General features: G+C 44.8%; 1 long non-coding RNA gene across 1 annotated transcript; it reads right to left on the bottom strand.

Moving 5' to 3' along the window:
* Nucleotides 1–2,155: 2,155 nt before the first annotated feature.
* LOC129817614 (uncharacterized) lies at nucleotides 2,156–15,256 on the bottom strand. The gene is made up of 2 exons (XR_008753743.1): nucleotides 9,658–15,256; nucleotides 2,156–2,586 (listed from the first exon to the last, which is right to left on the bottom strand). It is a non-coding gene; the product is annotated as an uncharacterized LOC129817614 (long non-coding RNA).
* Nucleotides 15,257–16,851: the final 1,595 nt, after the last annotated feature.

Raw genomic sequence — 16,851 nt, forward strand, 5'->3', positions numbered from 1 at the left:
GCGTTTGGGCCACACAGGACTGTTGCAGGTTAGTCACGTTTGTTGTTTTGTTAATTTGTAGTGTTTGTTGGTTTGCCATTAAATCATGAATACTTACCAATCCGCATCTTAGTCCGATCCATGCTCCTCCTCGTCTGAGGAGGAGAACGACTACGACAACCTTTACAGAAACACCCACCAAACCAGGACCAAGCGGATTGGAGAAGGACGGCAAGAACAAAAGCAATGGAGAAAAGAGGAATGGACTTGGGAGGAGATCCTAGACGGTAAAGGACCCTGGGCAGAGCCAGTGGAGTGTCGCCGCCCCAAAGCGGAGCTGGAGGCAGCGAAAGCGGAGAGGAGGTTTTATGAGGCTAAAGCAAGGCAGAGCGGCTGGAAGCCCGAGAAGCTCACCCAAAAATTTCTTGGGGGGGGGGGGGGGCTAAAGGGGAGTGTGGCGAAGCCGGGTTGGTTACCTGAGCCAACTCCCCGGGCTTACCGTGGAGTGAGAGGGCGTTGTACTGGTCAGACACCGTGTTATGCGGTAAAGCGCACGGTGTCCCCAGTACGCGTGCTTAGCCCAGTGCGGGCTATTCCACCTTGCCGCACTGGGAGGGCTAGGTTGGGCATCGAGCCGGATGTCATGAAGCCGGCCCAACGTATCTGGCCTCCAGTACGTCTCCTCGGGCCGGCGTACATGGCACCAGCCTTACAGGTGGTGTCCCCGGTTTGCCTGCATAGCCCAGTGCGGGTTATTCCACCTCGCCGCACTGGCAGGGCTACGGGGACCATTCAACCTGGTAAGGTTGGGGAGGCTTGGTGCTCAAGAGCGCGTGTCCTCCTTCACGGTCCGGTATATCCGGCGCCACCTTCCCACCCCAGCTCAGTACCACCAGTGCCTACTCCACGCACCAGGCTTCCAGTGCGTTTCCAGAGCCCTGTTCCTCCTCCACGCACTCTCCCTGTGGTGCATGTCTCCAGCCCAGTGCCTCCAGTTCCGGCACCACGCACCAGGCCTACTGTGCGCCTCAGCAGGTCAGAGTCGGCCGTCTGCCCAACGCCGCCTGCACTGTCTGCCTGCCCAGCGCTGCCCGTCTGTCCCGAGCCGTCCAGCCAGGACCAGCCAGAGCCGTCCAGCCAGGACCAGCCAGAGCCGTCCAGCCAGGACCAGCCAGAGCCGACCAGCCAGAGCCGACCAGCCAGAGCCGACCAGCCAGAGCCGACCAGCCAGAGCCGACCAGCCAGAGCCGACCAGCCAGAGCCGACCAGCCAGAGCCGACCAGCCAGAGCCGACCAGCCAGAGCCGACCAGCCAGAGCCGACCAGCCAGAGCCGACCAGCCAGAGCCGACCAGCCAGAGCCGACCAGCCAGAGCCGTCCAGCCAGGACCAGCCAGAGCCGTCCAGCCAGGACCAGCCAGAGCCGTCCAGCCAGGACCAGCCAGAGCCGTCCAGCCAGGACCAGCCAGAGCCGTCCAGCCAGGACCAGCCAGAGCCGTCCAGCCAGAGCCGTCCAGCCAGGACCAGCCAGAGCCGTCCAGCCGGAGTCCCTCAGCCAGGACCTGCCAGAGTCCCTCAGCCCGGTGCTGCCCCTTATCCCGATGCTGCCCCTTCATTTAGGTGGGTTTAGTTGGAGGGTGGTCATTGGGAGGGGGATACGGAAGCGGGGAGTGACTATGGTGGGGTGGGGACCTCGCCCAGAGCCTGAGCCACCATCGTGGTCAGATGCCCACCCAGACCCTCCCCTAGACTTTGTGCTGGTGCGCCCGGAGTTCGCACCTTAAGGGGGGGGGGTTATGTCACGTTCCTGACCTGTTTTGTATGTGTTTATTGGTCAGGGCGTGAGTTTTGGGTGGGCAGTCTATGATTTCTATGTTGGGTTTTTGTGTTCGGCCTGGTATGATTCTCAATCAGAGACAGGTGTGTATCGTTTGTCTCTGATTGAGAGTCATACTAAGGCAGCCAGGGTTTCACTGGTGTTTTGTGGGTGTTTGTTCCTGTGTCAGCGTTTGGGCCACACAGCACTGTTGCAGGTTAGTCACGTTTGTTGTTTTGTTAATTTGTAGTGTTTGTTGGTTTGCCATTAAATCATGAATACTTACCAATCCGCATCTTAGTCCGATCCATGCTCCTCCTCGTCTGAGGAGGAGAACGACTACGACAACCTTTACACACACATACTAATTCAAGGGTTTTTCTTTATTTTTTACTATTTTCTACATTGTAGAATAATAGTGAAGACTTCAAAACCATGAAATAACATATTGAATTATGTAGTAACCAAAAAAGTATTAAACAAATCAAAATATATTTTAGATTCTTCAAAGTAGCCACCCTTTGCATTTATGACAGCTTTGCACACTCTTGGCATTCTCTCAACCAGCTTCACCTGGAATGCTTTTCAAACAATCTTGAAGGAGTTCCCACACATGCTGAGCACTTGTTGGCTGCTTTTCCTTCATTCTGCGGTCCAACTCATTCCAAACCATCTCAATTGGGTTGAGGTCTGGGTGATTGTGGAGGCCAGGTCATCTTATGCAACACTCCCATTACTCTCCTTCTTGGTCAAATAGTCCTTACACAGCCTGGAGGTGTGTTGGGTCATTGTCCTGTTAAAACAAATGATAGTCCCACTAAGCGCAAACCAGATGGGATGGAGTATCGCTGCAGAATGTTGTGGTAGCCATGCTGGTTAAGTGTACCTTGAATTCTAAATAAATCACCAACAGTGTCACCAGCAAAGCACCCCCACACCATTACACCTCCTCCTCCATGCTTCACTTCATATATCCAAGATGGCGTTGCAGTCGGACGTGTGTTTGTCTTGTCCCGTGTTATTGAGTCTGTAAAGTTTGTTTTTCATTTTTTCCGTATATATTTTAATCTCACTTTCCATTTACGAACTTAACATATTTTCCTGCAACCCGCCTCACCCAATATGGTACGGATCTGCAATTTTTTTATACCTTATAACTGGAACCTCCATCAGAAGCTAGCCTGTAGCTCGGACACTAGCCAGCTTTAGCTCGGACAATTACCTGCCAATCTGCACAGCGCGATATCAACCCAGAGAATATCGGACTGCTTTTCTCCACCACATCACTTGATTCCTGTCGCAAGCTCTGCACTAGAGGTCGACTGATTAATCGGAATGGCCGATTAATCGGGGCCAATTTCAAGTTTTCATAACAATCGATTTATCGATTTTTAATTTTTTTTTTTTTTAAATGTAATTTTTTTTTTACACCTTTATTTAATCTTTTAACTAGGCAAGTCAGTTAAGAACACATTCTTATTTTCAATGACGGCCTAGGAACGTTCTGCCTCGTTCAGGGGCAGAACGACAGATTTTTAACCTTGTCAGCTCGGGGGATTCAATCTTGCAACCTTACAGTTAACTAGTCCAATGCTCTAACACCTGATTACATTGCACTCCACGAGGAGCCTGCCTGTTAGCAAATGCAGTAAGCTAAGGTAAGTTGCTTATCTTATAAAAAACAATCAATCAATGACTGTCATTGCTCCAATGTGTACTTAACCATAAACATCAATGCCTTTCTTAAAATCAATAAGTATATATTTTTAACCCTGCATATTTAGCTAAAAGAAATCCAGGTTAGCAGGCAATATTAACCAGGTGAAATTGTGTCATTTCTCTTGCGTTCATTGCACGCAGAGTCAGGGTATATGCAACAGTTTGGGCCGCCTGGCTCTTTGCGAACTAATTTGCCAGAATTTTACGTAATTATGACAACATTGAAGGTTGTGCAATGTAACAGGAATATTTAGACTCATGGTTGCCACCCGTTAGATAAAATACGGAACGGAATAAACGTTTTGTTTTCGAGGTGATAGTTTCCGGATTAGTCAAAGGTATATGGTTTAGAGAGAAATAGTCGACGCGTTATAATTCCTGTAATAACTTGCGGCTGAATTTGAAAGGGGTTCCTTCGTTATTTTACCGTTCATGTCTTCCATAGAGAATGTCTTGATCTACTTCAAATAAGGTCTGTGTTTCGTGCAGGCTTAAACCGCCTCGACGTTTTGATACCCGTGTAAATCTCACTAGGATAAGGTAACGTTTGTCAACATATTTTCATAAATCCACTCTACAATTTTTTAAATCTTCGCTTATATTTAGCCAATATTGATCAGAGTTACCTTGTCCTATTGATATCTACAGTTATAAAATTGGCACGGTGATGTAAGCCTACACGAAACACAGACCTTATTTTAAATGAATCTAAAAATATCCTATGGAATAAATGAAGGAACCGCTTTTCAGATTTTGCTAGAAGGTGTCATGGGAATTATGACTCGCACTTTGGTCGTCAATTTTTACCATGCCCATTATTAAAATAGGACTTCCTGCATATAGAAATTAAAGTTTTTGTTTTCAACATTCATCACAGGTAACTTAAACTCTATTTTTATTCAAACAGTTGAGAGTATTTGTCTCCTAAGCAGACTCTTCAGAATCATTGTCACTTCAGAGCTGTGTGCGTGTGTGTGTATTTATGTATTATATTAAGTTAAAATAAAAGTGTTCATTGTTCATTCAGTATAGTTGCAATTGTCATTATTACAAAAATGTGTGTGTGTGTATGATATATATATATATATTTTTATATATATTATAAATCGGCCGATTAATCGGTATCGGCTTTTTTTTGTCCTCCAATAAATCGGTATCGGTATCGGCATTGAAAAATCATAATTGATCGACCTCTACTCTGGACCATCACACCGGATCATCGCAGCTAGCTAGCTGCAATCGAGTGGCTACTCTTGGCTAATGCCTCTGTCCCGAAGCAAGCACCAGTTAGCCTTGAGCTAGCCTCGAGCTAGGTTAATCTCCCGGCCAGCCGACGGAGTATACCAGCTAATTCTTGGGCTACAATAGCTCTTTTGCCAATTGGCCTGGACCCTTTATTGTCGAACACGGAGCCCCGCCGATCCATCACAACTTGCCTGCCGACGTAATCGTCCGATGTGGTTTCAACAGGCGATTTCCGGTGCGATGTCGCCAAAACACATGTGCTAGCCCCGGCCTGCTAGCATTCTGAACGCCGTGTCTCCCGCTCGGCTAGCATAGTAGAAACGACCGAATGGCTCCCTGACTCACCCATTGCTGCTTATTGGACCCTATGATCACTCGGCTACACAGCTGATGCCTGCTGGTCTATTCATTAACACTGTAACTCATTTTGTTTATCTGTCGACCTCAGCCTCAAACTTAGGTCCTGTGTGTACCTAACTGACCCTCTCTGCCCATTCATCGCCATTTACACGATGTTGTCTTAACTCTCCCGACCAATGCCCGTGATTGCTTTATGCCTATCTCTAATGTCAATATGCCTTGTCTACTGCGGTTTCGGTTAGTTATTATTGTTTTATTTCACTGTAGAGCCCCCAGTCCTGCTCAACATGCCTTAGCTATTTTGTCCCAACTCCCACGCATGCGGAGACCTCACCTGGCTTAACTGGTGCCTCCAGAGCCGCAACCTCTCTCATCGTCCCTCAATGCCTAGGTTTACCTCCACTGTACTCACATCTTATCATTCCCTTGTCTGTACATTATGCCCTGAATCTGTTCTACCACGCCCAGAAATCTGCTCCTTTGATTCTCTGTTCCCAACGCACTAGACGACCAGTTCTTATAGCCTTTAGCCGTACCCTTATCCTACTCCTCCTCTGTTCCTCTGGTGATGTAGAGGTTAACCCAGGCCCTGTAGCCCCCAGCACCACACCTATTCCCCAGGCGCTCTCATTTGTTGACCTCTGTAACCGTAAAAGCCTTGGTTTCATGCATGTTAACATCAGAAGCCTCCTCCCTAAGTTGGTTTTATTCACAGCTTTAGCACACTCCGCCAACCCTGATGTCCTAGCCTTGTCTGAATCATGGCTTAGGAAGGCCAGCAAAGATTCTGAAATTTCCATCCCAACTACAACATTTTCCGTCAAGATAGAACTGCCAAAGGGAGCGGAGATGCAATCTACTGCAGAGATAGCCTGCAAAGTTCTGTCTTACTATCCAGGTCTGTGCCCAAACAGTTCGAGCATCTTCTTTTAAAGATTTTAGAAAGAGTGGGTCCAGATTGTCTATCCCAGGTGATTTGAAGGGGTCCATATTTTGCAGCTCTTATAGAACATCAGATGTCTGGATTTGGCTGAAGGAGAAGCGGGGGGGCTTGTGCATGTTGCTGCGGGGGGTGCAGAGCTGTTGGCCGGGGTAGGGGTAGCCAGGTGGAAAGCATGGCCGGCTGTAGAAAAATGCTTGTTGAAATTCTCGATAATCGTAGATTTATCGGTGGTGACAGTGTTTCCTAGCCTCAATGCAGTGGGCAGCTGGGAGGAGGTGCTCTTATTCTCCATGGACTTTACAGTGTCCTTAAACGTTTTGGAATTAGTGCTACAGGATGCATATTTCTGTTTGAAAAAGCTAGCCTTTGCTTTCCTAACTGACTGTGTATATTGACTTCCCTGAAAAGTGGGGGCTATTTGTTGCTAATGCAGTACGCCACAGGATGTTTTTGTGCTGGTCAAGAGCAGTCAAGTCAGGGGCTATATCTGTTTTTGAATGGGGCATGCTTATTTAAGATGGCGAGGAAAGCACTTTTAAAGAACAACCAGGCATCCTCGACTGACCGGATGAGGTCAATATCCTTCCAGGATACCCGGGCCAGGTCGATTAGAAAGGCCTGCTCGCTGAAGTGTTTTAGGGAGCGTTTGACAGTGATGAGGGGTGGTCGTTTGACCCCGGACCCATTACGGATGCAGGCAATGAAGCAGTGATCGCGGAGATCCTGGTTGAAGACAGCAGAGGTGTATTTGGAGGGCAAGTTGGTCAGGATGATATCTATCAGGGTGCCCATGGTTACGGATTTAGGGTTGTACCTGGTAGGTTCCTTGATCATTTGTATGAGATTGAGGGCATCTATCTTAGATTGTAGGACTGCCGGGGTGTTATTAAGCATATCCCAGTTTAGGTCACCTAACAGTACGAACTCTGAAGATAGATGGGGGGCAATCAATTCACATATGGTGTCCAGGGCACAGCTGGGGGCTGAGGGGGGTCTATAACAAGCGGCAACAGTGAGAGGCTTATTTCTGGAAAGGTGGATTTTTAAAAGTAGAAGCTGGAACTGTTTTGGCACAGACCTGGATTGCAAGACAGAACTCTGCAGGCTATCTCTGAAGCAGATTGCAACTCCGCCCCCTTTGGCAGTTCTATCTTGACGGAAAATGTTGTATATGGGTGGCCTTCCTAAGCCAGGATTCAGACAAGGCTAGGACATCAGGGTTGGCGGAGTGTGCTAAAGCAGTGAATTAAACAAACTTAGGGAGGAGGCTTCTGATGTTAACATGCATGAAACCAAGGCTTTTATGGTTACAGAAGTCAACAAATGAGAGCGCCTGGGGAATAGGTGTAGTACTGGGGGCTACAGGGCCTGGGTTAACCTCTACATCACCAGAGGAACAGAGGAGGATAAGGGTACGGCTAAAGGCTATAAGAACTGGTCGTCTAGTGCGTTGGGAACAGAGAATCAGAGGAGATTTCTGGGCGTGGTAGAATAGATTCAGGGCATAATGTACAGACAAGGGAATGATAAGATGTGAGTACAGTGGAGGTAAACCTAGACATTGAGTAACAATGAGAGAGGTTGCATCTCTGGAGGCACTAGTTAAGCCAGGTGAGACCTCCTCATACGTGAGGCAAAAGAGCTAATGCATGTTGAGCGGGACTGGTGGGTCTACAGTGAAATAAAACAATAAAAACTAACCAAAACAACACTAGACAAGGCATATTGACATTAGAGAGATGTGTTGATCGGGTGTTGGTCGGTGAGAGCGAAGAAAGACAACAACGGGTAAATGGCGATGAACCCAGTCTGGCACAAAGAGAAGATTCATTTGGGAGACAAGCCTATACACACACACACACACATGCCATTTACCACAGAAGCTAAATATTTTTACAATTAAATTAGATAGTCCTTTTTATTTTATTCCAGGCTTTATCTAAATATTTTGCAAACAGAAATACACAATGGACAAAAAACATTTCAGTTTCTCCTCATCGCTCAGCCACATGATGCCAGGGTATATCTGCTGTGCTTTCTGGAATAAGAGCAAGCGTATATTGTGGTAGAAAGGGCAAAAGAGGATCAAATGAGTTTCATTCTCTATTTCTTCGAGGTCACAATAGTTACATAGTCTTTCCTCTTCCATTTCACCACAATACCGACCTGTTTCAATACGCAGAGGCAATAACCCTGATCTTACCTGTTTCAATACGCAGAGGCAATATCCCTGATTATACCTGTGCACATAGCGATCTCTTGTTTTTAGCTAGGTTATACATAATATATCTCACACACAAATTCCCTCTTAAAAGATTCTGAATTTGGGTTTATGATTAATCTCCTCCGATAATGCATCAACAACCTGTTTCTCTTAATTTGGTTTTCATTCAGATGTTCAGTCAGACTGTTGAAAAAGGTCAGACATTAGTTGCACAGGCTCCCCCTATGGATAGATCCCACTGAAACACTTTACTAGCTATTCTGGCAGTTGGCATATCCAACAGTCTATTCCAAAGTCTCGCCATACATGCCTTCAATCTCACATCACAGGGTTCCCAGCCCATGTCCCCAGTCATTGTAAGTATAGGTGCAAACTTGTGGACACCTAAAAAGTAACGTACTGCTCTGTCATGGACATGTTTATTTTTTTAAATACCTCTTGGCACCCCACACTCCTGCTGAATAGTCCAGAACAGGACACATGTCTGATACAGTTTAGAATACGTAACATAACCAATATGTTTCAGTGTTGTTTCTCCTACAACTCCCAAGAGCTGGTATTATTTATAATTCATTTAGTGTTTACACTGTTCCAGATTGTCAGAAAAATTTGAATAATAATGACCCTCCTTTTTCCTTGATCTCCTTATTATTACAATTATAATGATGATCATTATAATAAGTAATGTCATTAGTAGGCTGAGTATAGCAGCCTTTTATAACCACCATCGAGCTGTAGGCCTAAGAGCACATCCTGTTTAGTCTTAATACCGTAACTTATTGAGGCCTATTTTACCTTACTTATATAGTTAGAGCATTCAGCCAGGAACCGAAAGGTTACTGAATCAAATCCCTGAGCTGACAAGGTAAATATCTGTCGTTCTGCCCCTGAACAATGCAGTTAACCCACTGTTCCCCGGTAAGCTGTCATTGTAAATAAGAATTTGTTCTTAACTGACTTGCCTAGTTAATAAAGGATCAATCATTTCTTTGTTCCGGTCATCACACAGTATATGAGTCATTCATGATTTTAACAGTAATCAAACATTTTAGTTTTAAAATAAAATAACAAAGTGACCATTGAATAATTAGCGTAAACAATAAATAGGCCTAAAACGTTCCATTTCAGAAATTGCATTCACAAATGAATGTGTAACGTATACGCAGGGAGTTAGGAAGCAGGTGCAGAAGGTGAGTTTAATAACTAGAAACATGAAGATAATCAAAACAGGAGTAGCGTACTGAACGTACATAAAACCAATAGTGCCTGAAGACTAAGGCTACTGAGGGCTAAATAAAGGGAGAGTAATCAGGGTGATGATGAAGTCCAGGTGTGCGTAACGATGGGGAGAAGGTGTGCGCAATGATGGTTACCAGGTGTGCGTAATGTGGGTCGTCAGGACCGGTGGTTAGTAGACCGGCGACGTCGTGTGCCGGAGCGGGAGAGGGGGAGTAGGCGCAACAGTACACCCATCCTGCTTGCAACTCCAGGCGCAGGACGACGCCTGGAGGGCGAGGAGCGGGCCGGTCTGGGTGGTGGAAATCCCGGACGATGTTGGGATCCAGGATGTCGTCCGACCCCCCACAACGTCGGCTCCAATCGATGTCCAGGGGAGTTGGAGGGGTGTCGCGGGGAACAAGGAACCACTGGCCTGAGGAGAAAAACATGAAAAGAGGGTGAGATTTGGAAGTTAGTGGGGAGTTGTAATTTATAGGTTACCTCATTCACCCTCCAGGAGGACCTTGAAGGCCCCCACAAACCAGAAGCTTATCTTCCTACAGGGCAGGCAGAGGGAGAGGTTCCTGGTGGAGAGCCAGATGCGATCCCCAGGATGGAACACGGGAGCCTCACTGAGGTGGCGGTCCGTCTGATCTTTCTGGCGGCGGACAGCATGCTGGGGCCTCACGTGTTCATCGTTCCAAACCTCCTCTGCATGCCTGAACCACTCGTCCACCGCAGGAGCTTCGGTCTGGCTCGGGGTCCACGGATCCAGGGCTAGCTGATACCGCAGGACACACTGGATGGGGGTCAGCCCAGTGGCGTACTTCGCCCAGGGAAGTAACTGGGCCCACACCCCCTGCCGGTCCTGTCAGTGACTCCTAAGGAACCTCCCCAGTTCCTGGTTCATCCTATCCACCTGCCCATTGGACTGAGGCCGATACCCGGAAGTGAGACTGACCATGACCCCCAGCTTCTCCATGAAGGCTTTCCATGTTCATGACAGGAATTGGGGGCCACGGTAAGAGACGATATCCTCCGGAAGGCCATAGCACCAGAAGGAATGTTGGAAGAGTGCCCCAACAACCTGGAGAGCAGTAGGGAGACCAGAGAGAGGGATAAAATGACAGGATTTAGAGAATCTGTCCACAACAACCATAATAGTAGTGAAACACTCAGAAGAGGGGAGATCAGTGATGAAATCAATGGACAGATGAGACCAAGACCGCAGAGGCACAGGAAGGGGAAGGAGTTTCCCTGCTGGAGTGTGCCGGGTAGATTTAGTTTGGGCACATACAGAGCAGGAGTTGACATAGCGAGCGATGTCCTGAGGCAAGGTGGGCCACCAGTACTTTCTGGAGATAGATTGAATAGTGTGGGTAATACCTGGGTGTCCAGTGACGAGAGATGTGTGCGCCCAGGACAACAGCCGATTCCTTATCCCTGTGGGAACGTAGGTGCACTCCGGAGGACAGATAGCAGGTGCAGGTTCCCTCTCCAGAGCCTGGCGAATATCCACATATACGTCCCAAAACATGGAGGCAACGACCCGCGAAGGCCGAATGATGGGTGCACTCAGGACAGGAACCTCTCCCGAATTGTAGAGATGAGTCAGGGCATCGGCTTTGACGTTCTTTGAACCTGGGCAATATGACAAGGTGAAGTTGAATCTAGTGAAGAAAAGGGCCCACCTTGATTGGCTTGGATTCAGCCACCTCACTGTCCATATGTACTCCAGGTTCCGATGGTCGGTGAGGATGAGAAATGGGTCTTCTTCAGAGCTCCCAGTCACCGACGTACTACTTCCTCTCTGCAGGAGACATTATTTTTGAGTACCATGCACATGGAAACAATTTCTGTGGGTTACCTTGATGTTGGGACAGGACGGCCCCCACACCAACTTCTGAAGCCTCCACCTCCACCCCGTAGGGCAGCCTAGGATCTGGGTGTTTCAGCAACAAGGCGGAGGTGAAACACCCCTTCAGTATGCGGAAGACCTCATCGGCTGCAAAACTCCACACCAACTTACGGGAACCACTCTTGGGGTGAGAGGAGAGGCGATGGAGCTGAAGTTCCTAATGAAGCGGAGGTAGAAGTTGGCAAACCCCAAGGACCGATGGCTAGTAGACTGGCGAAGTTGAGTGTCGGAGCTGGATAGCGGGAGTAGGCGTGACAGAATGTGACTGTTTTTAGTCTTTGCTGTAATAAAGGCTTTACATTGTTCCAAATGGTCAGAAAAATTATATTGTAATCTAACAGCACCTGTAAGGCACACATAATATGCAAGCAGTGGGTGCTCCTTACCTTCCTTTTCTTGATCTACAGTATTTTCCACGAGTCAAATGTATTCCACACATCTGACTTTGTAACGGATCTCCTCTTCGTCTGAGGCTACCTAAGTATGGCTCCCAATCAGAGACAACGATAGACAGCTGCCTCTGATTGGGAACCACACCAGGCCAAACACATAGAAACACAACAACATAGAAAAATAACATAGACTGCCCACTCCAACTCACGCCCTGACCAAACTAAAATAGAGACATAAAAAAGGAACTAAGGTCAGGACGTGACAGACTTCCCTTTTACCTCCTGAGCAACCAGTAAACATTTCCCAGTTTCAAGTTTATTTGTCACGTCCTCTGCATCCATTTTGCTGTCACGTGTTACGGTGTTCAGAGTTTGTTATAACCAATTTATTGATGTGATTATGAAATGCTGTAGGTCAGGCCCTATTGGTTACGTGCGATGCATACATGTGTCACATAAAGAGATCAAGGGTTGAGGGAATAGGGAATGTTTTTCCAAAACAAATGAGGGATTTCGGTAACTCAAGTTTTCAGTCAGAAATGGCTGTAATTCAAATCAAATCGTATTTGTCACATGCTCCAAATACAATGCTTACTTACAAGCCCTTAACCAACAATGCAGTTGAAAAAAAGAAAAAAAAGAAGAAAAAAAAGAAAAAGTAACACAATAAAATTACATAACAATAATGAGGCTATATACAGTACAGGGGGTAGTGGTACCGAGTCAATGTGCAGGGGGTACAGGTTAGTCAAGGTAGTTTGTACATGTAGGTTGGGGTAAAGTTACTATGCATAGATAATAAACAACAAGTAGCAGCAGTGTAAAAACAAAGGGTGGAGGGTCAATGTAAATAGTCTTGGTGGCCATTTGATAAAATGTTCAGCTTCAGCAACATGGACAGCGCAATACACACTGTTGATGTTCTGTAGTGGTCTCTGCAGCATGGAGGAGAGACAATGGGTGCTATTTACACAGTCACTCGCTGTCTTTTTTTTTCAACACAGCGCAGCAAGTCTGAGCCAGGCCCGGCACAAAAAATCAATTGTGGTCGGACACCCTCTAGTTATTTGTGTGTCTTAATTATTTCATCAAACAGTTTGCTTAAAGCGTCAGACAAACTCAGTGCATATAGTTGATTTGATTAAAACACATAGGATGTGTCTATATATGGAAAAATACACGTTTAAAAATTTTGACCAATCAATTGGTCGAAAGAATAGACGACTCTTGGTCAACCAAGATGTTTTTTTCCGCCTATTTCACATCCCTAGTATGACTCGAGAAATATGCAATTAATCTGTAAATCATTTTTACGTTTTTGCTGAGGATGTTTAAGTAGCGCAATTTTTTTTCTTCTGTTTTGTATATATATATATTTATATGTAATTTTTTCTTCCAATGTGTCTCATGGGGGACAAACATCATTAATCAAATACGGAATCAGTCAGGAAACACACCTCCAGACAGAAATCTTGTTTTTCTAATGAGCAACAGAAAAAAAACAGGTGCCAATCGGTGTGTTCGGGGGCTCTTTAAATAGTTAACCAAGTAGCTACCCGGACTATCTACATTGACCCCTTTTGCACTAACTTTTTTTTACTCATCACATATGCTGCTGCCACTGTTTACTATCGGTCATTTTATTCCCACTTATATCTGCATATCCAGCTCAATTACCTCGTACCCCTGCACATTGACTCGGTACCCCTTGTATATAGCCAAGTTATCGTTACTCACTGTGTATTTATTATTACTTTTATTATTACGTGTTTTCCTTTTCTATTATTTGTCTATTTCTTTCTCTCTGCATTCTTGGGAAGGACCCCAAACTAATAATTTCACTGTTAATCCACACCTGTTGTTTACAAAGTATGTGACAAATAACATTTGATTTGAAATACGTCAAAACAGATGTTTGAAAATATATTCTCACCTGTATTTATCAATATATATGGTAAATATATTTTTTAAATGTACTTTGACTGTATTAAAAAAATATATATGCTCACATTAAAACCTTATGTAAGATATTCACCAAATCATATTGTAATGAAATGGTGACTGTCTTAACAATGAAGCTCTTCAGTATAACAATAGTTTTAGGCTTTGGCCTCATTAAGATTGCAGATTTGGCAGCCTTCAAGTGCGTCTCAATTATTTAATAGAGCAAAACATAACTTATGAACTGGCTTGAGACTTTCTCCCATGGGTGGCCAAAGAGCGCTACCATAAATCCACGCCTCCAAGTCACGCCTCCAGATCCTCTTATTGGCTGCTGCAGGTACAATATATTATGTCAAAATGTATTTTTATTGTACTTGACACATACCAAAAGCACTAAAATGTGTTTAAATGCATTTAAATGACTACAAAAATGACTACAAACATCAAATATAATCGGTCATGATTTTTTCATGATTTAATTAGGCTGAAGAGAGGCGCTTACTATAGTCATAAAAAAAGATAACTTTTTGAGATTGGAAAACTTGTTTTTTATTAAGTTAAACATGTGCTCCTTGTGACAGAATGTTTAAATTTGGTGAAATCATAACAGATTTGTTTTTACTCATAATAACAATGTAAATTATATCACTGCCAAAGTTTTGGCTTGGTGGCCCAAAAATCTGCATTGATTAATACGCAAAGCGTAATATAAGAATCCTCTGAAGGGCCAAACTATGTCATATGCTGAATTAGGAACCACTTTGGCCACCCTCTAGACTAGATGTCATAGCCATGCATTTCTGGAATTGTCAGGCCTTACATGCATTTGAGCAAAGCTGCAAATGTATGTTCATGCATCTCTTGAATACATTTTAAGGCATTACATCCATTTTAGCATAGATGCAAACGCTGTACATGTATTTGAAATACATTTTACGTGAAGTTAAATATATTGAAAAAATAAAAAGTCAATGTTGTGTTACCAAAACAGAGCGAAGAAGAGAGAAAGAGCAAGATGAAAGAGAGGGAGCAAGGGAGTAAAGGATGAAAGGAGGTATAGAGAGCTAAGTACTCTGGGAAAAGTAAACAGCGGGCCATGTAATCACAGTGGATCTGAACAGAGGGCCTACAGAGAAGTCTGCACCCTGAGGAGACAAGTCAACAAACCCAGGGGGAAAATGGCTAACTAATTGACATTACTGAGCAGGGTTGAGGACACACACACACACACACACACACACACACACACACACACACACACACACACACACACACACACACACACACACACACACACACACACACACACACACACACACACACACACACACACACACACACACACACAAGTTAGACTGGGTGTCAGTCTAGTTTATGTTCACCACATTTTCAATCTGTGCTTCTTCTCCTCTTTAGTTACATTCCACTTCGTTCTGCTCAGTTAATTTCCCCCGATTTCTGGCGCATATACAGTGGGGAGAACAAGTATTTGATACACTGCCGATTTTGCAGGTTTTCCTACTTACAAAGCATGTAGAGGTCTGTAATTTGTATCAAAGGTACACTTCAACTGTGAGAGACGGAATCCAAAAATCCAGAAAATCATGTTGTATGATTTTTAAGTAATGAATTAGCATTTTATTGCATGACATAAGTATTTGATCACCTACCAACCAGTAAGAATTCCGGCTCTCACAGACCTGTTAGTTTTTCTTTAACCTCTTTCAGCTAGGGGGCACAATTTTTATGTTTGGAAAAATAACGTTCCCAAGGTAAATGGACTATTTCTCAGGCCCAGATGCTAGAATATGCATATAATTGACAGATTGGGATAGAAAACACTCTAAACAGAACTGATTTTGCAGGCGAAAACCTGAGGAAATCCAACCCGGAAGTGCCTTTTACTTAGAAAAATCCCTGTTCCATTGCCTGCCCCTCCTCCATTTAAAGGGGTATCAACCAGATTCATTTTCCAACGGCTTCCTCAGGCTGTGACCAGGCTTTAGACATAGTTTCAAGCTTTTATGTTGAAAAATTAGCGAGATTTATCAAAACGCGTCAGGTGTCCTTTGATTAGTTCATGCGCCCGAGAGTTGTAGCTCAACATTTTCTTTCTCTGTAGTATTGAATAGTTTACCGTCCGGTTGAAATATTATCGATTATGTATGTTAAAAAAAACCTGAGGATTGATTATAAAAAACGTTTGACATGTTTCTACGAACATTACGGATACTTTTTGGAATTTTCGTCTGCCCTTCAGGACCGGAACGAACCTGTGGTTTTCTGAACATAACGCGAAAACCAAATGGCGGTTTTTGGTTATAAAACTAATCTTTATCGAACAAAAAGAACATTTACTGTTTAACTGGGAGTCTCGTGAGTGCAAACATCCGAAGATTATCAAAGGTAAGCGATTCATTTTATTGCTTTTCTGACTTTCGTGACCAAGCTAATTTGCGGCTAGCTGTTCTTACTGTTTTGTCTAGTGATTGATAAACTCACAAACGCTTGGATTTCTTTCGTTGTAAAGCCTATTCTCAAAATCTGACATGATAGGTGGATTAACAACAAGCTAAGCTGTGTTTTGGTATATTTCACTTGTGATTTCATGATTATAAATATTTTTAGTATTTTTTTTGAATTTGGCGCTCTGCAATTCAGCGGTTGTTTACGAAAATGATCCCGCTATTGGGATCCGTGCGTCAAGACGTTTTAAACCCTCCTGTTCTCCACTCATTACCTGTATTAACTGCACCTGTTTGAACTCGTTACCTGTATAAAAGACACCTGTCCACACACTCAATAAAACAGACTCCAACCTCTCCACAATGGCCAAGACCAGAGAGCTGTATAAGGACATCAGGGATAAAATTGTAGACCTGCACAAGGCTGGGATGGGCTACAGGACAATAGGAAAGCAGCTTGGTGATAAGGCAACAACTGTTGGCGCAATTATTAGAAAATGGAAGAAGTTCAAGATGACGGTCAATCACCCTCGGTCTGGGGCTCCATGCAAGATCTCACCTCGTGGGGCATCAATGATCATGAGGAAGGTGAGGGATCAGCCCAGAACTACATGGCAGGACCTGGTCAAT

The sequence above is a fragment of the Salvelinus fontinalis genome, chromosome 2 (genome assembly GCF_029448725.1).
Source record: "Salvelinus fontinalis isolate EN_2023a chromosome 2, ASM2944872v1, whole genome shotgun sequence".
Classification (NCBI taxonomy): Eukaryota; Metazoa; Chordata; class Actinopteri; order Salmoniformes; family Salmonidae; genus Salvelinus; species Salvelinus fontinalis.